At 46.3% G+C, this 23,275-nt stretch overlaps 2 long non-coding RNA genes and 4 other non-coding genes across 9 annotated transcripts in view; 4 read left to right on the top strand and 2 right to left on the bottom strand.

The window, feature by feature from the left end:
* The window catches only part of LOC132671459 (uncharacterized), a 39,324-nt gene extending 21,483 nt beyond the window's left edge, over window positions 1-17,841 (bottom strand). The window contains exons 1-7 of one of the 4 annotated variants that reach the window (XR_014138079.1): window positions 17,571-17,619; window positions 16,435-16,536; window positions 14,273-16,050; window positions 13,662-13,704; window positions 9,396-10,153; window positions 8,804-9,016; window positions 7,923-8,068 (exon numbers count right to left, since the gene is read on the bottom strand). This is a non-coding gene — a long non-coding RNA (uncharacterized LOC132671459). Of the gene's footprint in view, window positions 1-7,922; window positions 8,069-8,803; window positions 9,017-9,395; window positions 10,154-13,661; window positions 13,705-14,272; window positions 16,051-16,434; window positions 16,733-17,570; window positions 17,620-17,702 lie in introns of those variants that run through there. The other 3 variants (XR_014138080.1, XR_014138082.1, XR_014138081.1) reach the window with 3 other exon arrangements.
* LOC145715668 (uncharacterized) lies at window positions 8,912-17,080 on the top strand. The gene is made up of 4 exons (XR_014138084.1): window positions 8,912-9,022; window positions 9,217-9,757; window positions 16,726-16,855; window positions 16,964-17,080. It is a non-coding gene; the product is annotated as an uncharacterized LOC145715668 (long non-coding RNA).
* TRNAN-GUU (transfer RNA asparagine (anticodon GUU)) lies at window positions 10,185-10,258 on the top strand. Its single transcript has one exon. It is a non-coding gene; the product is annotated as a tRNA-Asn (tRNA).
* Window positions 17,396-17,468, top strand: TRNAV-CAC (transfer RNA valine (anticodon CAC)). The gene has a single exon. It is a non-coding gene; the product is annotated as a tRNA-Val (tRNA).
* Window positions 17,842-22,120: 4,279 nt separating the features above from the next.
* On the bottom strand, window positions 22,121-22,194 carry TRNAN-GUU (transfer RNA asparagine (anticodon GUU)). The gene has a single exon. It is a non-coding gene; the product is annotated as a tRNA-Asn (tRNA).
* Window positions 22,195-22,725: 531 nt separating this feature from the next.
* TRNAH-GUG (transfer RNA histidin (anticodon GUG)) lies at window positions 22,726-22,797 on the top strand. Its single transcript has one exon. It is a non-coding gene; the product is annotated as a tRNA-His (tRNA).
* The last annotated feature ends 478 nt before the right edge of the window (window positions 22,798-23,275 follow it).

Raw genomic sequence — 23,275 nt, 5'->3', positions numbered from 1 at the left:
TAAAGGTTATGTTTCTGGGGAGTTAAAACGGTAGGTAGGTTAGGTATTCAGTTTTGGTTTACTGACTTGGGGCCTTAACCTCAACGATGCCATTTTGGGCCTGTGGTTTTCTTTTTAACAATACCCATTATACAAAGTGATAAGAATGGTACTTTACCTCCCCAAACCCCTAACCCCAGTTTGATCATGAGAAAAACATCAGACAAATCCCAGTTGAGAGACATTCTACAAAGTATGTGACCTGTACTCCTAAGGATTTTCAAGGTCATCAGTAACAAGAGAAGTCTGAGAAATTGCTAGTCAAGAGGAGCATGAGGAGACATAAACTGAAGGCACTGGGATATTCTGGGTGGAATCCTGGAACAGGAATATGTCATTATGGGGGTCCCTGAATCAAGATATATTCTTAAAAATATGTCATGACAAAATTGGTCTTATACTGGGAAAACAGTTGATTCTCATTGGAAAATAAATTAAGGGGCACCTGGGTGGCTCAGTCGGTTAAGGGTCTGACTCTTGATTTCGGCTCAGGTCATGATCTCACAGTTCGTGGGATGGAGCCCCACGCTGCCGGGGAGCCTGTTTGGGATTCTCTCTCTCCCTCTCTCTGCCCCTCCCCTGCTCCTGTGCATGCATTCTCTCACTCTCTCACTCTCTCACCAAATGAATAAACATTTTAAAACTGTTTTGTAAAAAAACAAAAAACAAACAAACAAACAAAAAACAAAACAAAGGGAAAAGGTCATTATGTAAAAACCAAGGAAATCTGAATAAAACATGAACTTTAGTTAACACTAATATTGGGGCGCCTGGCCTAGGTGGCTCAGTCGGTTGAGCGTCCGACTTCAGCTCAGGTCATGATCTCACAGCTCGTGAGTTCGAGCCCCACGTCACGCTCTGGTGCTGACAGCTCAGAGCCTGGAGCCTGCTTCAGATTCTGTGTCGCCCTCTCTCTCTGCCCCTAACCCACTTGCATTCTGTCTCTGTCTTTCTCAAAAATAAATAAACATTAAAAAAAAACCCATAATGTATTCATTCAATTATGACAAATGAACCATTCTAATGTAAGATGATAATTATAGGGGAAACTGAATGCACGGTATATGGGAACTTTCTATACTATAATCTCAACTTTTTATAAATCTAAATCTACTCTAACATAAAAAGTTTATGTAAAAAGTAAAGGAAAAAAAAAAGTCAAGCCAATTAAAAGTAGATAAAACACTTGAAATCTCTTCACAAAAGATTTCTTTATGACCAAAAGACATAAGAAAGAATTCTCAACACCATTACTCATTAGAAACACAAATTTAAAATACTGTGATATACCACTACATACCTCTCAGAATGGCTAAAATTTAAGAGACAAAGAACATTCATGCTGACAAAAATGTGTAGCAACTTTATCTCTTGTTGCTGGTGAAAGAGTAAAGTAGTACAACCATTCTGGAAAACTGATAGCTGCTTCTGCTTCTGCTTCTTCTTTTTTTTTTTTTTTTAACGGTTGTTTATTTTTGAGAAACAGAGAGACAGAGCACGAGAGGGGGAGGGACAGAGGGAGACCCAGAGCTGCAAGCAGGCTCCAGCTGTCAGCACAGAGCCCGACACGGGGCTCGAACCTAGGAACCCGTGAGATCATGACCTGAGTCCAAGTCAGAGGCCCAACCGACTGACTCACCCAGGCGCCCCGAAAACGGATAGCTTCTAATAAAGTTAAATATACAAATACCTTATGGCCTAGCAATTCTATTCCTAGGTTTATACCCACACAAAATGAACGTACAAGTGCACAAAAAGATTCCTGCAAGAATATTCATGGCAGCCTTATTCACATTATGCAAAACTGAAAATAGCCCAATTGTCCATCAACTATAGTGATCAACACATTGGAATAACACTCACCGATAATACCGAAATGATCTACTGATACACACAACAAAGTGGATACATCTCAAAAATATTATGTTGCGTGGGACAAAAAGCCAAACACAAAAAGTATATTCATTTACGGGAATTTCAAAAGGAGGCAAAATTAATCTATGGAGATAGAAATCAGAATAGTGATTGCTTCAGTGAAGGTAGGGTGAGGATTAACTGTGTTAAAAAACAAAATTCAACCAAGTAAATTTGAAGATTTAATGGGCTTTATTAAGCCATTCATGAATCAGGCAGCGTCCCATGTAGCCAGAAGAGAGATGTCCCAAGGAGTTGTACCAAATGGAAGGTTTTTAGAGGAGGGCGGGGGGGGGGGCGGGGAGCAGTTGGGGGCAAGGAAGTTAATTAGCCAAAGAAAAGAAAGTTATTGAGTATTTTCAAGGACTCCAACAGAGAATACTACATCTTTATCAGCAATATTTTTCCATCCCTCTAGGGATAGAGGCCAAGCTATTAATTCAGGTACCTCAGGAGTATGGTTTGTTCTGGCACAAATCAATAGTCAGGTAAGTAGAACCAGATGTTTTTTGCAAGCGAAGGCCAAAGAGATATGGTAAGACTTGACCATCAGCAATGAGGGTCACGAGAAAAAATAATATGTTAACCCAGGGGCTAAAATTTATTCGTAACAGCAGAGGCCCCTGTAAAAAGAACTTAGATAAAGACAATTAGATATTTTGGCCTAGTATATGAGTTTCAGGCAAGAAGGAAGACATTCAGTCCATATGGCAAATAACCTACGAAATCAGCGAGTTCTTCCATATTATAGGGTTTTACCACCAACGAAGGAGTCTTACTGTGTGCAATATAGCGAAAAGCATTAGGATACTTATTAGGACAAATACCAGCCCAAATACCTCAATCCAACACTCCTTCATGATTAATTCCCCAAAGAATCTGAAGGATGTTAAGTTAAAATGCCAAATATAAGCCCATTTGTGGAATTCTTTATTTCATGCAAAGAGGTTCACGAGAAGGAGTATAAGGACACAGGTTACAAATGCTGTCATATTACTTCATAGAAAAACACATAAGGGAGCTTCCCTAACCAGATGATTACAAAAAGTGTTATAAAGAAAATAACAAGTTATTGGTTTAAAAAAACAACAACACAGTACCAGTCAATCGTGCCTCTTGGGGGCCCTAAAAATATTTCCCCTCCCATATTGTTTCATGAGATTTGTAAGTTTATCAACTGCCCGGTGGGTCAGCTGATGAGTCACTTCTTCCCCACCCCCTCCCCCCGCCCCTTTAGGTTTATTTATTTATTTTGAGAGAGAGAGAATCCCTCAAGCAGGATCCGAACTGTCAGCAGGGAACTCATTCAGGGTTCAAACTCAGGAACTGTGAGGTCATGACCTGAGCCTAAATCAAGAGTCAGATGAGCCCGACTAAGCCACCCAGGTGCCCCTGAGGAGTCATTTCCATCAGGGATCTTTCCGTGGACTGTGACCAGACAGGATTCCTATTTGGGCCATACCATAAATCAGTCAGTGGACTGAAACTACAACCACTGGCAGCTCTAAGGTTTTTTCTTTGTGGGATACCCTGGATTGAACATCCTTAAAAAGGAGTTTTAGATTTCCTTTCGGGAGATCATTTATGTTACCTATGAGGGCCTTGGTTTTGATAGATTTTAAGGCAATGGTCCTTAGTGCTCTACCAGCCAAAAATTTGTCTTTAGCTCCTCCTGAATCTAATTTGTACATATGTATGTATGTATGTATGTATGTATGTATGTATGTTATGTCTGTATGGGAAAGTGAGCGTGAGTCAGGGAGAGGCAGAGAGAGAAGGAGACAGAGAATCCCAAGCAGGCTCTGCGGAACCAGACACCAAGGGATGGGGCTCAATCTCACTGGACCCTGAGATCCTGACTTGAGCTGAAATCAAGAGTCCGATGCTTAACCAACTGAGCCACCTAGGCACCCCCTCCTGAGTCTAATTTTGAATGTCCAGGAACCTTAATAACGGCCAAGGTAGATGCAAGTTTGTCAAAAATATCAAAAAGTCTTAGACACCTGACTGTATAGGATCACAGAACATGAATCAATAGTTAATTATGTATTGGACCACAACGACAATGAACGATTTTAAAGGCAAATACCAGGACATTACATAGCTGAGCAAACCCCATAAGAGACCTGATAAAGCACTGAAAATTATTTTGATAAAACACAAAATCTTTGCTTTCCTTTTTTAACCTCCTCTCAGGTGCAGAACGATAGTACAGGAAAACTTTGTCGTTTTAACAGAGGAAAAAATATTAATATTTGGTTTGATATAAGTAAATTACAATATGAGATCCATTAATTAAAAAAAATTTTTTTAACATGTATTTATTTTTGAGAGACAGAGCATGAGCAGGGGAGAGGCAGAGACAGAGGGAGACACAGAATCTGAAGCAGGCTCCAGGCTCCAAGCTGTCAGCACAGAGCCCGACACGGGGCTCAAACTCATAAGCATAAGATCATGACCTGAGCCGAGGTCAACCACTTAACTGACTGAGCCACCCAGGCACTCCTAGATCCGTTAATTTTATATGTTCATCCTGACATTGTTCTGCTAGACTGGGAATGACAGAACAGGCAGGGCCAATAGGATTCCATATTGCTGAAGAGGGTTGCTCTAGGTTGAGTAGGCAGAATAAAGATTTAAAAGATGGGACAAGTTCTAAACTGAGGGCAAATGGTATAAATATCAAAGAAGCCATCACCAGAATCCCAGCCTTGCAAGTAGTTATAAAACATGGGGAAGTTTTTGGGGCACCTGGGTGGCTCAGTCGGTTGGGCATCTGACCTCGGCTCAGGTCATGATCTCACGGTTCATGGGTTCGAGCCCCGCATGGGGCTCTTGTGCTGACAGCTCAGAGCCTGGAGCCTGTTTCGGATTCTGTGTCTCCCTCTCTCTCTGCCCCTCCCCTGTTCACCCCCTGTCTCTGTCTCAAGAATAAATAAACATTAAAAAAGCAAAAAAACATGGGGAAGTTTTTTCAACAAAGCTTGCCACCTGGCTATGAATCTTAAAAGACAAGGCAACAAAGGATGAGCCCATCAAAGAGTGATTGCAGCCTGGCCTTGAGGAGTCACCGCTGTGTGTGCAGAGGACAGAAAGGATGATTGTTCTTGTACTGGCATTTCAGCTGGCCACACAGACCCTTTGTTGCTCAATTTACTGTGGTATATAAGCAGTGGCTCTCAAACATGTTGGATCATTTCACAGCAAGAAATATACTGTGTAGTATGTCTCAGCACATACTTACACACATAAAACCATATAACTAACTCAAGTATGAGTTTAATAAATGGACAACTATTGCCTATTTTCAGTATATGCCATGTAGGTACTCTAATTTTTACTTTTTTTAATGAAAATTTTATTTTTAATTTATATATAGATAATAAATACATCTATAATAAAATATGTATCGTCCATTCATCTGTATAAACAGATATGGATAACATTTGTATCTTCTACTTAAATAAGCGTTCGTCATAATTCATTGATGGTCTGTGACCACAGGTTGAAAAACCCGAAGTTACAATAAATCCTTCCACAGTAGGAGAAAGATCTTATGGAAGTTCACTGATTCTTCTCTTCCGAAGGCGCACCTGCTGGCTTGTCTGCATTCTCTCAGCATCCACGCATGCAGTTTATGCAGAGTTAACATATGCTTAGTATTCTAAGTTTTCTCATTGGTTCATTTGTATTTTAACTCCCTTTCCAATCTAATTTTTAATCATTTGTTTTTTTTAATTTTTTAGTATTTATTTATTTATTTTTGAGAGAGAGAGAGAGAGAGAGAGAGAGAGAGGGAGGGAGGGAGGGAGGGAAGGAGAGGGAGAGGGAGGGAGGGAGAGGGAGGGAGAGGGAGCTGGGGAGGGTCAGAGACAGAGGGAGGCACAGAATTCTAAGCAGATTCCAGGCTCTGAGCTGTCAGCACAGAGCCCAAGGCGGGGCTCAAACTCACCAACTGTGAGATCATGACCTGAGTCAAAGTGGGATGCTCAACCAACTGAGCCACCCAGGCGCCCCCTCTTTAACCATTTGTAATTTTTGTTTTTCAGTGACTATTAGGAAGCAGGCAATTGTGAACTGTCTATCATAAATTAGCATCCTGTTGTATATTAGCAAGCTTATAAATACATTTCAAAATTTTTAGAGACATACTCTTTCTCATAATAATTTTTTGGTAAAAATGGAAATGCCAAAAGTAGATAAACTGAGCTTAGCATTTAATGTTTATCTATTTCGGAAATAATTTAGATATTCAATGAGTGTCCATTATTTAGTTTATCATAGTATAAACTTTGATCTTCTATTTATTTAAACTAAAACGTTTATTTAAAAATTTTTAAGTTTTTATTTATTTCTTTTGCGGGGCGGGGGGGGGGGGTGGCGTGGCGAGAGCAGGGGAAGTTCAGAGAGAGAGGGAAAGAATCCAAAGCAGTCTCCATGCTGTCAGGCTGTCAGTACAGAGCCTGACTGAACTGGAACCAAGAGTCCAAACGTTAACCGACTGAGCCACCCCGGCACCCCTAAATTACTTGTTTTTAACAATTATACTTGGATAAGACATTAAACAGCTAATCATCATTTTAAGTTATTTCTTCTGTTGATGAATTTTGTAACATAGAGATAACATGAGCTTATTTGATTAGTAAACTCAGGTAGAAAAGGCAGTTTATCTGCATTCTATTTAATGTTGATAACTCTAAAGATATTCTTGTTTTTATTAAACCAACAAACTTGAATTAGTTTTTATTTATCAAAGATTATCCTAGACTATATGAACTTGGGTTACTTTTTATTCTATTTCTGCGAACTTTAGGAATACTTAATAGATATAAGTACTTGATATTCCTCAAGCCAATTAAGTAGAATTCTTTTACAAATTAATTTTGGCAATATCATCCCAAGACAGTAAAATACCATATCTATAACATGCATACACACACACACACACACACACACACACACACACACACAGCTCTTACAGCTTTCTTTCCTTCTTTCTTTCTTTCTTTTTTTTTTTTAAACTTTAGCCATGTCTCAGGTAGGAAACCCAAAAGAATAGCTGGACCCAGGGGTGCCTGGGTGGCTCAGTCAGCTAAGCCTCTGATTTTGGCTCTGGTCATGATCTCATGGTTTGTGAGTTCAAGCCCCATGTTGGGCTCTAAGGTGACAGCTCAGAGCTTGGAGCCTGCTTCAGATGTTGTGTCTCCCTCTCTCTCTGCCCCTCCGCCCCCCCTTGTTCCTGCTCTGTCTCTCGCTCTCAAAAATACATAAACATTAAAAAAAAAGAATGGCTGGATCCAAATTATGTTTCCAGCAGATGGACTAACTTAAGGTTACTTGCTCAGATGACCAATCTTTTATTAAAAATGTATTATTATTATCATTATTATTATTTGCATGAATCCAAATTGTTTCCATAATTTTAAGGTTACCTGCTCAGATGGCCAGTCTTTTATTAAAAATATATTATTATTATCATTATTATTTGCATGGATGAGCAATCTTTTATTAAAAAATTCTTCTTCTTCTTCTTCTTCTTCTTATTATTATTATTATTATTTGCATGCTATCAGGATCCTTTTAGAGCTGTTTTGGACTTATTTTGTCCTTTGCATACTAATCAAAGAATGCATTCCACTGTCTCAGAGAGGTTTGGAATCCTCTTTTTTAAGGGTGCCCCTTAAGGTGGACTTAACTAAAACAGAGGTTCCCCAGAATGGCTATTGCAATTTTAATTTAAACAACACTTGTCCTAAAACAACACCAGCAATCACAATCCCCCCCCCCCCCACACACACACACACATCCTATGAAACAAAAGAGTACTACTCATCAATAGTGAAACCCCTCCCTCCAGTGGCATGATGGGCATCTCCTCTCTCTCTGGGCACTCACCCGCCTGATCCCAGAGAAAGGCAACGACCTCAACCAAAAGGAGGGGGGGAGGTCGGTACCTAAGAGGACTCAACGGTGCGAGTAGAAGGCTGTCCATATGTATACAAGCTAGGAGCGGTCAGCACTAGTCTCCTGTAGAGACCGCACCCAATTCCAGGAGACACCGGTCCTGCCGTGCTGAAATCACCTCAGGTCCTGCTTCTGACAACAGGCTGTCGGCCTAAAATTGTCACAAGGCAATAATTAAGCAAGACCATTTATTTGGGATCAAAGAATCGCAGTTCAGCATACACAGATTTGAAGAGCAACCCAAATAGTTGTTTAACGAGAACTTTCGATTGGTGTTAATGGCAGAAAGCGAATCTGGACTGAGTGTAATTGATTGCTAAGGCTATCACTAAGCAAAGTCTCTGACTGTAGCAAGTTACAGGTTTTGCGGCTCAGTCCTTGTAATATTTGGTGTTTGGCACAATTCAAAAGTTCCCAGTTCTACCCGGTGGAGACGTGCCTGCACAAAGCCCATCTCCTTAATGGCTTCCTGGCTCCATTTTAAAACCCTTTCATGCAAGTGACCCCATTTCATTCCACCTTTCAGATTCTTTTTTTTTAACAACAGGAAAAGAGGCCTAACTTTCGGGACTGATGTAAGTTTTTCGTAATTTCGGCTAGATACCAGTTACATTTAGCAAAACTCACTGGGAGGCGCACTTAACATTTGTGAACTCTATGTTCAATCATTCACTGTTCGAAAAAAAAAATGTTATCAAGTGAAGATGTTATTTTATTTGTTAGGTTTTATTTAAAGTATCCGTTGGAGTTCGAACTCTCATTTCATCTCGTTTCTTAGCTCGTCTAAAAAGGACCCAGTGGCGCTTGAAACTTCTCAACCAGAAAAAACTTCTACTCGCATTTCATTTTTGCAAAGACACCAAATACAAGGCGGCACCTCCCTCACCTCCTTCCAGACGTAGGGCAGTCAAGCATCTCAAGACGACCGAGACTTCAGCATGCACGGCGGAGTTTCCCTTTTTCTCAGCGCAGAGCTCTGGAATCGCGGGAAACCGTGCTCTCGTGCCGCAGGCAAATGGGGCAGCTCACGCAGGTTTAAATCTAGCACTCGTCACCACCTCAGGAGACCCTGCTTTGAGCGGGACTGGAACCGAGGCTGCTACAGGTACAACGCAGAGCACTAAAGAGCTATGAGCCGGCTTGCAAATGCCGTGCTTTAAGCGGTCCTAAAGGCCTTCATGATATCTTGCTGCCTTCCCCCGCCCCCCCCCCCCCCCCCCCGCCCCGAGCTACAAGTCTAACACCCTTTTCGTTCTTTCCCGTTCTTTTTCCTTCCTTCTCCTTCAACTACGATACAAGACCCATTCTCATCTCTCCGGGATCTGGCCCCTTACGGCTGCCAGGCCGCCGAGGAGGTCTTGTTGACCCAGTACGCGCCTCCGCAGCTTCCCTGCCTCCTCTTTGCGGCTCCCTTTTCCCTCCACCTGCTGTGGGCCCCCGGCCCACGCCGACCCCCACCCACCGCACTGAGCACGTACGCAGCGGAGCCGAGCTGAGCGCCGGAAGCTCGAGCCGGCGGGTGGCGCGCGGTTCGTCTTTCCCGTTGCTGCCGCTGCGGATGCTGCTCAATTAACTGGATGGGTAAGTTTGAAAAACAAATTTCCGCTTTGAAAAGCTTTTCACTATTTCCATTCTCGGGGTCCTTCAGTTCCTCAAGGGCCTAAAAGCTAAAGACGACCAAGTAATTTACAAGTCCCAGGAGAGCGTCCTGGTGACTGTCTGACCCTGTTCTCGGCGTGGGGACATTAGAACGACCATCGACCCGACCCCTGCCGTCGTGGAACCTCCCTGCCGGGCAGAGGAACCCGAAGGAAGTGGAAGCACCGCACCAGCCTCGAAGGTATCTCCGAATGGTGGGCTCTCCTTCTGACCAATTATGCCCTTCCTACTTCCTCCAGGCCTCACATTCGTCCTGGGTTAGGGGACGAGTGCCGATGAAGGGTGGTCTGATGAAGGCAGAGAAGGCGGAAGCGTCACCAGGCGAGCCCACCGGGACGTGCAGCTTCCCTCGGGCCCCACTCGCCTCGGCCCCGGGGACGCTAGCTAGCATTTCAGGCGGGTGGGGAGCAAGGCAGAGTGGGGCCGCTGGACTGCCCTTTTGTCTTCGGAATCTCTCACTCACGGTTTTCACGCGATGAACACGCTTTGTCAACTCCTCTCCGGTTTTCCGAGGCATTGGAACTTGTTTCCTTGTCTAGAGCGCGGCACGTCCCCGAGGTTAGCAGGTACTTACTACCTAAGGAGGCAGGGGAAGGGTGGAGCGCTGTGTCTCTGTGGCGCAATCGGTTAGCGCGTTCGGCTGTTAACCGAAAGGTTGGTGGTTCGAGCCCACCCAGGGACGGGCTGGTTCACTTTTGGCTCAATTCGGCGTGTTTCCTGCTCTTTAGTTAGCACCTGCACATTTCCTCACGTAAAGTACACATTACTGGATTCTGGGCCCTAGCCACCTCACAGCACCTAACCGTTCAGAGCCACCCCCACGTCCCAACCTCATTCTCTGACGGTATCTGCTGGTCTATCAGCTTTATACCTCTACAACGCCAACTTCTCAAACAGATAGAAGAACCCGGGTTCTACCTAGTGTGGTAAAACTTTGTAGTCCGCCCTGAAAGATTGGATGAGTAAGTGAAACTTTCTGTGACTCCCGTCTTTTTTCTTTTTTTACATGATTGCCTTCATTGTTCAAACTGCTTGCCTTGGGAAAATTGGTCCCGAGGCTGACATTTTTTTTAAAAAAATGCTAATTGTTCATTTTTTAGAGCATTTTAGGTTCACAGCAAAGCTGAGGGGAAGGGACAGAGATTGCCCACACCCTTCCTGCCCTCCACCCCCACACAAATAGCCTGCCTGGTTGTCAACACCCCCCACTGCAGTGCCTTTGTGCCTTTGTGCCTTTGTGCCAACTCAGGAATCTGTCCAAAGTCCATAGTTTACATTAGGGTTCACTCTTGCAGGGTGGGTTTGGACAAACGTATCCGGAAATGTGTCCACCGTTATAAGTATCACACAAAGTAGTTTCACTAGCCCAAACATCCTCTGCGCCCCCTTTCTGGCAACCACGAATCCTTTTCCTGTTTCCATAGTTTTGCCTTTTCCAGAAGGTCGTGTAGTTGGAATCACACAGTATGTAGCCTTTTCAGATCGGCTTGTTTCACTTACTAATACGCACTTAAGATTCCTCCATGTCCTTTGGTGGATTGGCAGCTCATTTCCTTTTAGTGCTGAAATACTACTTCATTGTGTGTGTGTGTGTGTGTGTGTGTGTGTGTGTGTGTGTGTGTGTGTGTCACAGTTCCTTTATCCCTCCACCTGTAAGGGACATCTTGGTTGCTTCTAAGTTTTGGCAATTGTGAGTACAGCTGCCATAGGCATCCGTGTGCGGGTTTCTGTGTGGGCATAACTTCAACTTCTCTGGCTAACAGGGAGCCCGAACGCTGGCTGCTATATTAAGAACATTTTTGGTTTTGTGAGAAATTGCCAGACTGCCTTCCACGGTGGCTGTACCATTTTGCGTTCTCACCAAGCAGTAAGTGAGAGCTCCTGTTGTTCCCCCATCTTCGCCAGCCTTTGGTGTTGATGTGCCTCAGTTCTTTTTCACGGGGAGTAGGAGGCCAAGCATGGTGTCCCGTCCCCAGGGAGTGCCTGGATTTGGGCATTGCTCTATCAATAATGTTGTGATCAGTGGATCCTCATCATCATTGTCCTCTGCGTTTGTTTGACAGAGGCATTTCTTCCACAGTATGTGTGATACTTATTTAACCTCTTCCATATTGCTTTTGAAATTAAGTTGGTTTTATGGTTTTATGATTACGAATTCCTGTACACATATTTTTGGCCACTTGTGCAGGTATTTCTACAGCGTACAGAACTGGAAGTGCAATGACTGTAGTATAGTGTTCATATGCTGCTACTTTGGGGAAGTCCTGCAAACTTGCCTTCCACGGGAGCAGTACCAAATCACAGTCCAGTTTATTTCCCAACCTATCAATGTGCCGTTCTTCATTACCTTGCCCACACTGCAATCTTCCTGAACCCCTTACACATAAGACTTTTTTCTTTCAAGGCCCTGAAATCTCGCTCAGCATTAGATTCATTTTAGTCCACCTCGTCCGTCCCTAGCACCAGCAGCTCCTGTGTGTGTACTGATGTCGCCGCTTCCCCTGAGCTGTGATCATCGAGAGGGGGACTGTCGGGTTTTCCCTTGGCTGGTAACGAAGAACCATTCCACGTCCTGGTTGGTTGGCCAGGGTTTTCCTGCACTGATCACCCAGCCCCAGCGTGGCTCTGGGCTCCTCTGAAGGCTGCCTGTGCCCATGCCTCAAGGGAAGGCTTGTGGAGGGAGGCTCCTGGGCTCCTCCCTCCCTCACCTCCCTCATTGACTGTCACAACACTACTATCTCCTTTTATGTTCTAGTTACATCCTGCCTGTGGCTATTCCTGGTGGTGTTTCCGTTACGACGCTGATATACAATTGAGTTTAAAAAGAAATTTACTAAGTAGAAGCTGTAAATCAAAGTATGGAAACTCTTCGGTAATCGGTGATAAAGGTACATGGCTGTGGCCAGCTATGAAAGTGCTGTGTTCCTTAATGAGCTTTGAGAAGCATGATTTTTGTCTCATTTTTATGCGATCTCCTCTGTCCCCCTTGTCACTGCAGGTGCACTCCCTCTTGCCCTGAGGCATTAAGTAGGTGAGAGGGCCTCAGCTGTCTGCTCCACACTTTGAACATAAAAGGCACACTTGACGGGATTTGTTTTCTTTTATTTTTGTTTTTGTTTGTTTTGGGGAGCCTCTCTAGGGAACTTCCTTGTTCAGACCATTAAAAAGAATCAAGATTTAGTAAATACTTCCGTTGGGAGATGTGATTGCATCATCCCGGGAGCCATGGAGTCTGTTTCTGGGGAGGACTAAATCGTTTTGTTCTTTCTCTTCTTCATTCCGTCCATTAGTTGCCAGTGTTAAGTAGGCCTTACTTTTAACCTTTTCTTTCTTTTCAACATCAGGGAGGCTGAGCCAGGAGGGGACGGCAAATCTTGGTGAAGGCTTCTCAGTGCGCGCTGGCAGGCTGGCCAAACGCGAGGGCTCTGGAGGCAAACTGCCTGGCCCTGAGTGCTGGCCCTCTCCGTCACAGGGCCGGGCCCCTTGGAAAGTCAGACCAGCCTTTCAGTGCCTGAGTGTCCTCACCTGCAAGCAGGGGTGCTGATAACCTACACCGTCTCGGGGTTGTTATGGGGACTAGATAGGTCATGCTCGGTACAGCACCGAGGAACTGCGTGCTGCTCACACGGTGACGCTCGCGCTCGGAGAAAACTGCCAGTATCATTGTAACTAAGACTTCCGTTTTCACTTCTAACTGCACCACTGCTGACTTTCAGCATTCCCCAGAATAAATGAGGAGTGTTAAATAGTTCACTTGGGCTCTCCGCCTCTGTATCAGTGACCAGCACCTGGAAAACTGGTCGCTTGATAATTTCCATGGTGAGTTAACTGACAGGACAGTGCAGCAGGGAACTGGATCCAACTTGATCAAATTCTCGGACCTTGGACAGGCGTGATGAGTGTTCAGCTCCAGGTAGACAATCTTTTGCCCGTGCTTCTAGCAAGAGCTTTTGATATCCAGTCAGACTTACCCGGGGGGTACTAAAAGAAAACTTCAGCTATGCACCAGTGACCCCCCCCCCCACCTTATTTTAAGAAAAAAAGGAGGAAGAAAATGTGATTTATCTGGAAATTGTAGATTTCACCTTTCAGTGATGATGGAGTATTTGTAGCAGAACAGCATTCGCCCTGAAAAGAAATGAATGAAGTTTGAATGGAAGGAATTCTGCTTGAAGATTTGGAGAACTATCAATGCAGATAGGACCCACCAGTCCTTCAGCTCAAGGGGAGAGATGAGAGAGAAGAGAAACTCAATGGAATGAGACTAATTTTCTGCGTTATCCCCTCAGGGCATTTGCCAGTTCTTGGCAGGAACCGGAGACTGAGAAACTGGAGAGAGGGAAGCTACTAAGAGTCAGAGAAAACAACATGTTAAGTGATCTCATAGGTCTGGACAGAGAAGTTGGGGGGCCGGGGGGTGGCGGGGGGGGGGGGGGGGAAGAGGAAGGGCATATGGAACTGTCCAAGGATTCAGACTTGAGCAGCCAAGATCCTGGAATGGGTTAAGTGAGCTGGGTGCTTGGTACAGAAGTTCCCCACAATACATTTGCAAATTAAGCTATGTGCATCAAAGGGGCTTGGAAGGCCAGCAGAGTGTGGCTGAAAGAGAGTGGAATTTGCAGCACTACCGTGGTGCTTAGGGGATAAAAACTGAAGCTCAGGATTCATGGAAGAGGAGGGGCCCAAGGAAACATACCAAGGTCGCAGGTAGGAGCCCTGGACGTCTGCAGCACAGCAGTGTGAGCAAACTAGCTGTAGATTGAGGCTTTCCCTGAGGGCGAACCAGCTGCAAATCAGCTTCGTCAAGGATTAGAGGTGATGCGCCCCTCTGCTGCCTGCTGGGGGAGAAGGTGAAAGATCTTCAGAGAAACAACATCTCCAGCCTGGCTGTCCTTCACACCACGGGTTCATCATTCAATCACAATATTCTAGGATTGTAAAGGAAGAGAAGCAAGAGAAAGAAGGCAAACCGTAGAAATTGCCTCTTGATATCTTGAGTTCTCAGATAAGAACTCAAAGCGGTAGGTTTTAGGAGAGCCTGGCTGGCTCAGTGGGTAGAGCACGTGACTCTTGATCTCTCTGGGTTGTGAGTTTGAGCCCCACGTTGGGTGTACAGGTCACTTGAATAAAATTTCTTTAAATTACTTAAAAATCAGGGGCACTTGCGTAGCTCGATCGGTTAAGCATCTGCCTTGATTTTGGCTCAGGCTCAGGTCATGATCTTAAGGTTGGTGAGATCTATGGGGCAGAACCTGCTTGGGATTCTCTCCCTCTTCCTCTTCCTCTGCCCCGAGCTTGTTCTGTCTCGCTCTCTCTCTCTCTCTCAAAATAAATAAATTGAAACTTGAAAAAATATATTACTTAAAAGTTAAAAAAAAAGATGAAGTGGTATATGATTCAGCTGTTCAGAAAATAGATGACAAGATAAAATATTGCATCAGAGAAATAGAATCTAGTTTTAAAATCTCATGAAAATTAAATATATGTAATAGTTGGCATTTTAAAAAAGTCAGCAGGTCAGTTTAACTGCAGCTTGGACTCAATGGTAGAGAGAGTATTAACCTCGAAATTTGTAAGTGGAAAGAAACTCTCCAGACTGAAGCATACAGAGCCAAAAGGAAGAAATATTAAGAGCGTAACAAAGATAATGAGCCATGTCATGAAGTCCTAACACGTGTGTAATTAAAGTCTCAGGGGTTGGAGGACCAGAAAGTGGGGCAGAAACTATATCATGGAGAATCAAAGAAAAATCATGATGGTCTCTCCAACCACATGTGCAAGAAGTTCGGTGCACTGCAAGCCAGGTAAGGACAAGAAGGTCACACCCCTAAACTGCTGAACAACCAAGGGCAGCTGAAAACAATCACAGCAGCACCCAGATTGGGGTGTGGGGAGGAGGGGACACTCCTATGACATCGTCCAAAGATTGGGAGCTGAAATCTCAGCAAAAACATGAAAAAGAAGACCTCAATGAAGGTCCTCTCATAAGAGGACCCTCAGTATGAAGGACCTCAGTATGATTTCCAGCCACCACGTGCTGCCCCCGACCCAGTATCTTTCAAGGGTGAGTGAAGTGAAGACCTTTCCACATAAGCTAACGAAAAAGAAATGCAAAGTGCAAAAGGTAACTCTTCAGGCAGAAGTAACTGCACAGGTCACAGGGGAACTGTGCAAAAGGAAGGAAGGAGGGAAGGAAGGAAGGGCAATGAATAGGTAAAATACGTGGCTAAGTCAAATAAATAGGACTCTCTGAGCAATGGTAAGAATGCCTATGTTTTTAAAATGTATGTTGAGGGGCGCCTGGGTGGCTCAGTTGGTCAAGCGTCCCACTTTGGCTCTGGTCATGATGTCATAGTTCACGAGTTTGAGCCCCGCGTTGGGCTCTGTGCTGACACCTCAGAGCCTGGAGCCTGCTTCGGATTCTGTGTTTCCGTCTCTCTCTGCCCCTCCCCTGCTCACGCACTGTCACTGTCTCTGTCAAAAATAAATAAAATAGATAAAATGTATTTTGAAATAAAATTAATGCCAATAACTCAAAAATGAGGAGGGTAAGTGGAGTTAAGATATTCCAAGTATACAGTGCAATAATGTGATAAACGTGTAAATGCTTGTACTAACAGCCAGACTAATATATGCAACATAGCCATCAACCCGGGAAGTTTCCCGGCAAATTATTTCAAAGGGGGAACCACTCTTCTCTGCTAATACTTCCTGGAAATGGAATCACCCAGGAGTATCAGATAGCTACATATAACTATGCGAGGGGCTTATCCGTGTTACCGCCTAAACCATAGTTTGGATGTTTTTACTACAGAGTACTTAATCCATTCTAAACATATACAAGGGTTTGTGTATCACCTCTGTTGATGGGCATTTGGGTTGTATCCGGTTTTGCCTAGTATGAATGATGTTGCACGAACGTTGGTGTACAGGCCTCTTTGGATGTTGGCATTCATTTTTCTGGGGGAGTGAATAGCAATATTCCTAGGTAACGGGGCAGGTCAGGTTTTTCACTGTATGAGAAACTGCCAAATATTAGGAAAGTCGTTGTGCTAAATTACAGTGCAATCAAGATCACGCAGTAATACCGTACACACTCGAATGCGGGAGGGAGAGAGGAAACAGCTTTAAAAATACCTATTTTTCCAGGCTTTTCGTCTTCACTTTGTTCCCAATGCTGAAGGCCCCCCTGAAGGTGGCTGTGGTCACACCGAGTCTCACCACCAGCCTATTCGGGAGACTCCAAGGCAGCCCACCCAAGAATCACTCAAAACGCCAGGTAGGAAGAGACCTTCCCTCCCCAGTCGTGGCTCTGCCACTCTTCCGCTCGGTGCCACTCAACTCGGTTTCTGGCTCTTCCTTTTCATCCCTCTGGTCCGTGACCTAGATTTCACTGGAGCTTGTTGGCCGCGGGCCTCCTGTCAGTGGCTTTAAAGCAGCGCAGGCAGGAGCCCGAGGGACCCCCCCCCCCCCCTTCGCCCAGAGGACACGAAAGAGACTCCGCTCTGCCGGGAGGGCCGCGGGGCAGCGCAGAGCCAACGGGCTGGCGGAGGAAGAGCGCGCACCCGACGTCTGCCCCGGGGCCCCTCGTCCTGGAGGCGGACACCCTGCCTTCGGTGCGGTTCCCGAGGCCAGGCTGCTGAGGGCGCCAGGGTTCCGTCCTCCGGGGCGGGGCGGCACGGGGTCCTTTGCCGGGGCCGCTTCTGGGGCGCGGCTGTTTCCAGGGCCTTGGGCGGTTCAGGCGAAGTCGGCGGGCCGGATAGTTGTGGCCGAAATGCCACTTTTGGGGGTTAGAGCCGGAGGCCCGGCTGCCTGCCCCGTTTCCGTAGTGTAGTGGTTATCACGTTCGCCTCACACGCGAAAGGTCCCCGGTTCGAAACCGGGCGGAAACAGCTTCCTTTTACCACTACCCCCCCACCCCCACCCCCACCCCCACCCCCCATCTATTGTCCTTTAAAACGCAAAAAGAACCACGGCCGGAGTCCCACCGCCACCTGAAAGCCTTCTCAGCACTCGACCACCAGGCCTGGCCGCTGTGTGTCTGCTCCCAGTCACCTTGGAGAGCGGGCCACACCCAATTAGTCACTCCAACAAGGGCACGCAGGACGAGGCCCACTGCAGGTTACCTTTACTTCCACGCATCCGCTGACCTGCTCATCTGGCGCCTCCGTCTGCCCGACGGGCTCACAGCGACCGTGGCTCTGAAAAGCAGCACGTTCTTCCCTGGGCGGCACACTTGCGCAACAGGTGTATTTATTTGCCTGACTAAGGCAAAGAACACAAACCAGCTGCACCTGGGACCCGGGCCAAAGACAGTAGGTGAGGAGTTTCAGGCTCCACCTAATGAGCCCATGGGGACACCAAAGGAGCCCGTCCCCGTGCCGTCATCAGGACAGCTCTGGAGCTACTTCGGAAGTCGCCAAGTAGAGGGACTCCGCCCCTCCCCCCCGCTGAGAGCCGAGTCCTCACCTTACCCATCAGGAAAGTAGGATCAGAAAGAGAGCACGGCCTTGGCTCTGCAACACACACGGCTCCAGCTGGACTAGAGTGTGGCACAGGCCAGTCACCTTGTGGTCAGGGCCCAAGGGGTCGCTGAGGCTGGAAGAAGTGGTGAGCAGCAGGGCAAGGGCTGGGAGCCTTGTGCGGCTGCATTCAGACCCGCGCCGCTGGGAATCGCCTCCGCTTGTGCTCTGTCCGCCTGGGAAATGTCACCTTGACTTTCAGGGTTTTCATCTGCAGGGGCCGAAGCAGGGATCCTGTGTGGGTGGATTCCCCGGGATCGGATCGGTGGGATGGGATTTGGATTTTTCACCGCTACTGCTCAGGTTCGATTCCAATCCAGGAGACTTTGTGGCGCTGTCTCCATACTTAGGATTTGCCTTTTCATCCCCCAAAGTCTGGTGTGCACCCAGGGACGCTTGCAGATGTGGCTGTGCACTGAGCCCCTAAAATACGGGAGGTCAGGAGTCCGGGTCCTTGTAATGGCCAGGCTGGGAGAGAAGAGCTGGGATGAGAAGCCAGGCCAGCGGCTCCCTTCCATTCACCTCAGAAACCCAAGGTCTCACTTCAAGCGTTTTCCTCTAAAGAGAACCTGGGACTTGACTTTGTCACTCCTTTCAAACAAACAAACAAACAAACAAACTTTGAAACATACCAAAACAGTTGCCAGAATGGTCACATCCTATATCCCTCACCCAGGTGCACCAGTTAACATTTCCCCACATTTGCTTTCTCATTCTCGCTCCACATGTACAGACAGGACTTGTGCAGTCATCTCCAGATGATTGTTTGGTCTGCGGTTGCTCCTTTGCCTTGGGCAGTGTCCCGCAAAACCAGCCTCTGCAGGACCTTTCCTCCAGGGCCAGGAGAGGGCTTTGTCCTCTGGAGGAGAGCCCTCCTGTTCCTTCAGGAAGCAGACACCTGTTCCCTTCAGGCTGTAGAGAAGCTTCAGGCAGGCAGGCGGTTCTTCGGCTCTCCTGGATAGGGCAGGCCAGGCGTGCCCTGTGCTTGTAGGAACACGTCCAGGTTGTCGTGCCCCAGCACCGGCTGCCCTCCGGACTCCTCCTGGTGGCTTTGGTGGGCAGTGGATCTAGGGTGAGCCTGAGCTCTAGAACCCCCCACCCGGGGAGAGACCCTTCAGGGAAGTGCAGCTGCTGCCCCCTGGATCCTCCTGCCCTCCAGGCTCTCCTGCCCTGCAGGGATCTTCAAGGGTCCTGGCCCAACAGAAGGTGAAGAATCCTTTCCCCGTGGTGGGAGGATGAGGGGGAGCGGGTGGGAAAATCTTCAAGGGGAAGGGGAAGTTTTCAAGAGCTTTCCAGGATTGTCTGCCTTGGCACTGTCAGGTAGGTGGCTGCCCTGTGATAATGGTGCTTGGTCTTATCTCGTCCTGTCCTTGAGCTTGTCCTGGCTCCACTCTGAGTCCAAGCAGACACAGGCAACCTGATTTGTGGTGTGTATTCAGTTGAGCCCCTTCCCCAAGTGGGGTAGTGACTGAGCTTCTATTTCCAGGACCCAAGGGGGGCGTGCAAGGACGCTATTGATGGGGTTTTTTCCCCCCTCACTCTTTTCTTTCTCTGCCTCCGCCCTTCCTTCCTTCTCTTTCTTTTCTTTCTTTTTTTTAAAGATCAAGAGTCCCATGCTCTACGGATTGAGCCAGCCAGGCACCCCTCCTACTTCCTTTCTTGCTGAATCTGTAACCCGGGAAAACAGACAAACAAAAAACCCTGTTTAGATGTAGATAAATTGCTCTTTCTTGCTGAATCTGTAACCCGGGAAAACAAACAAACAAAAAACCCTGTTTAGATGTAGATAAATTGCTCTCCGTGCACTCAGGCACAAGGGGAAAACATCAAGTGGATAGTAAGGAATATGTAATCTCGAATACGTTTAAACACTTTAAAGGATTTTAATAATTTACATATAATGGCATAGAACATGTTTATATCATGTCATATTTCTAAAGAGGACTTTTTGTGTGCATCCGACTGGTTTAATAGTTGTGGCCTAAAACTGTTTTATGTTGTCTTCCAGGTTTTCTAATAATATAGAAAATATTGGTAGGTATATTCTAGTTTATACAGGTCTTGGATTTATTTTCTCTTCAAATTCCTGGTGACACTTAGCCACCTAAATTTCCCATATTGGTTTTACTGGCCCAATAAGCGCACTTCAATTCCAATAGTATTTAAGGAGTTTATACAATATGAAATTATGTGTTTCAGTACATTAAAGAGATCATATAGGATTTGTAAATGGAGAGTAAGTCTTAGAAGTCTGGAACTCATAGTGACTTAATTATTCTTACAATATTTTGGGGTAAAAGTTTTTAGGTATTTTATATTTTTATATTCCACATGCATTTCTCCATTATGTGTCGAGTCAATTTGCAATTTTAAGACCTACTGTTATCTTTACGTTCTTCCAATGATATTAAACTGAGTTAATTAATGTATCATCTTAGCCTAGAACTTTTCTAATTAAGAGAGAAAAAACAAAACACTTTTAATATAATGCTGCTGCACATATTTAGACATCATATAGAGTAGCTGTGGGCAACAGGTTCAGAGGAGGTGTGGGGACCTTGAGGAGATATTGGTGAGGGTGAAAAACACATGCAACGTCTGCTCCAGGAAGTAAAGCGCTGTCAGGGAATGGTAGGGCAACTTTAAAAGATATGAGTGATCAGAGTTCCTGAAAAGACTGGGACTGGGGGTAAAGAAGCAATTTTTGAGGAGACAGCAACAGAAGGATTTCCAATCATTATAATGATTGTAAACCCACCGATCCAAGGAGCCGAATGAACACGACGAATGAGCACAAGAGACAGGAAGAAAACCGTATCTAGTCACATCATAATTGTATTGCGCAAATCCATGGAAAGAGAAAACAAAAACAAAAACAACTGTGCAGAAGCACCCAGAGGAAAAAGACGCGGTACGTACAGAACACAAAAGTAAACGTGATGTCAGTTTTCTCCCCGGAAGCGGTGCAAGTGAGAAGGCAATGGAGCAGCATCAAAGTCAAGGTGGAATTCTATGCCTCCCCTCCAAAAAAGGCTTTCAGAAATGAAGGTGAATGACATTGGAAGACATACAAATGCTGAAAGACTACATCACCAGCAGACCCACACCACAAGAAATGTTAAATCCTCCAGGAAGGACACTGATACCAGATGGGAATCTGCATGTAGCCAAATGGATAAAGGACAACAGAATGGTAACCGCATGGGGAAAAACATATATATATAAAAATATATATTAATATATTACATATACACACACATACATATATATACATACATACGCACACATGTATACGTATATATACATATATGTACGCCCACACACCTATGGTTTTTAAATTATTCTTTAAATCTCTGAAAAAACATGGAGCAGATGAAACCAAAGTGATAACGATGGGTTTTGGGCTTTCTAACATGCAAAGTGAAACGCGTGATAGCTGCAGCCTAAAGGTGGGCAGGGGAGTAATGGGAAGAGGCATGGGATCACTTGGAGGGAAGCTGGCAAGTTACAGATGTATATGTTATGAAGCCCAAAGCAGTAGCTGAAATAACAAAAGAAAGAGTGATAGCCGATAAGCCCACGGGGCGGAGAAGTCGGATCATACAAAAACCATGTAAACGCTATGTTATTAGAGCAATTGCTCTTCTAGGACTCTACCCTGTAGAAATGTTGGTACAAGTGACCAAAGATGTGTACAAGAATGAGGACTAAAGCAGTGTTTGTAACCATAAAATTCTAGAACCAACTTAATGTAAAGAATCTAAGGAAGGGGCTAAATAAATACTAGCACAAACAAAGGGTGGAAGAAACTGCATTGTTGGAAAGCATTCAGAGGGTTCTACTCTTTCGAGGACCTCCGGATTCCCAGCGACCGGTTCTCCTCCAGAGCTCACCTGAGGACCTCCGGATTCCCAGCGACCGGTTCTCCTCCAGAGCTCTCCTGCTCTCATCCGTGAGGACCTTAGGTCCTCTGGCTGTGCGCGAGTGCCAAACGCTTTCTACGTTCTAGAAAAGAACTACCGCGTCCCTGGGTGGGCTCGAACCACCAACCTTTCGGTTAACAGCCGAACGCGCTAACCGATTGCGCCACAGAGACCTTCGGGAGAGGAGGCCCCGCCCACAGCCCGATAGAGAGCACGCAGGCCCTCAACGCTAGGAGGAGCCACCCGCCTTCTGTCTGAGGCCAGCGGCGCCTGAGGGAAGCTGAACGCCGCTGGGCTCCCCGGACGGCTCTTCCCGTTTGTTCCGCCTTCACCCGGCCTTCGGCGGGGCCGCTGGGGCTCCCCTCGGCTGCGGTCGCTGTGGGGGAAGCTGGAGAGCCCGCGGGGTGGGGCGTGGTCCAAAGGGGCAAACGCCGAGAGAGAAGCGGGAAAAGAGAAGCGGGGGAGGCGTGGACGCGGACCACGAGACTTCCTAGGGCGCCTGTGCAGAGCCACCAGCCCAATCCTGGGACAAGGAGAATGGTTTTTGATGGTTTTTCTTCCTCGCGTGTCAGAATGGAGAAGAAGGGAAGGAGAATCCAAGGGCGGCCCGCAGTGCTCCGGGAACAAAGCAGCGCGGAAACTGGAATGACTTTGCGGCAAAAGTGCTCGAGCGCCGGCCGGACTTGTCATCGGGCTGGTGGCGCGCCGTGATCGTATAGTGGTTAGTACTCTGCGTTGTGGCCGCAGCAACCTCGGTTCGAATCCGAGTCACGGCAGTATCTGGAGCACTCGCCATTCCTCTTTTTACTTTGGGTTTCAACCTGCCCCGGCTGCGCCCCTTACCTGGGGGACAGAGAAGGCCCCGCGCTTTCCGCTGGCCACCCCGCGCCACCACGTCTTCACCCGAAGGGAAGGGAAGGAAAACTCGCCACAGCACTAACCTGGCGACCTTCTCCGTTCCGTTGGACTCTGACCTCAAGTCAAATCAACTAAAGGGCTCATCTCCAGCGCCGCTCCAAAATGGCACAGTCCTCGATGCCCTCTACCTGTCCAGCAGGGAGCCTCATATGGTGGGCTCTAGTTGCTGCCAAACGGCGTCTCTGTGGCCCTCAAAATCTAAAGGGTCTGAAAGACCACACAAAAGGTTCCATCACCTAGGTGACACCTCCTCCATAGACCTGTTTGTCGGCTTGAACCTTGGCCCCTGCGAATCAATCTCTGCCTCCGCGGACTTTTTCCATTCTTGGCTCTCTA

The sequence above is a fragment of the Panthera onca genome, chromosome C1 (genome assembly GCF_046562875.1).
Source record: "Panthera onca isolate mPanOnc1 chromosome C1, mPanOnc1 haplotype 2, whole genome shotgun sequence".
Lineage (NCBI taxonomy): Eukaryota > Metazoa > Chordata > Mammalia > Carnivora > Felidae > Panthera > Panthera onca.
The sequence above is the reverse complement of the archived record's forward strand: the minus strand, read 5'-3'. Positions and strand labels throughout refer to the sequence as shown.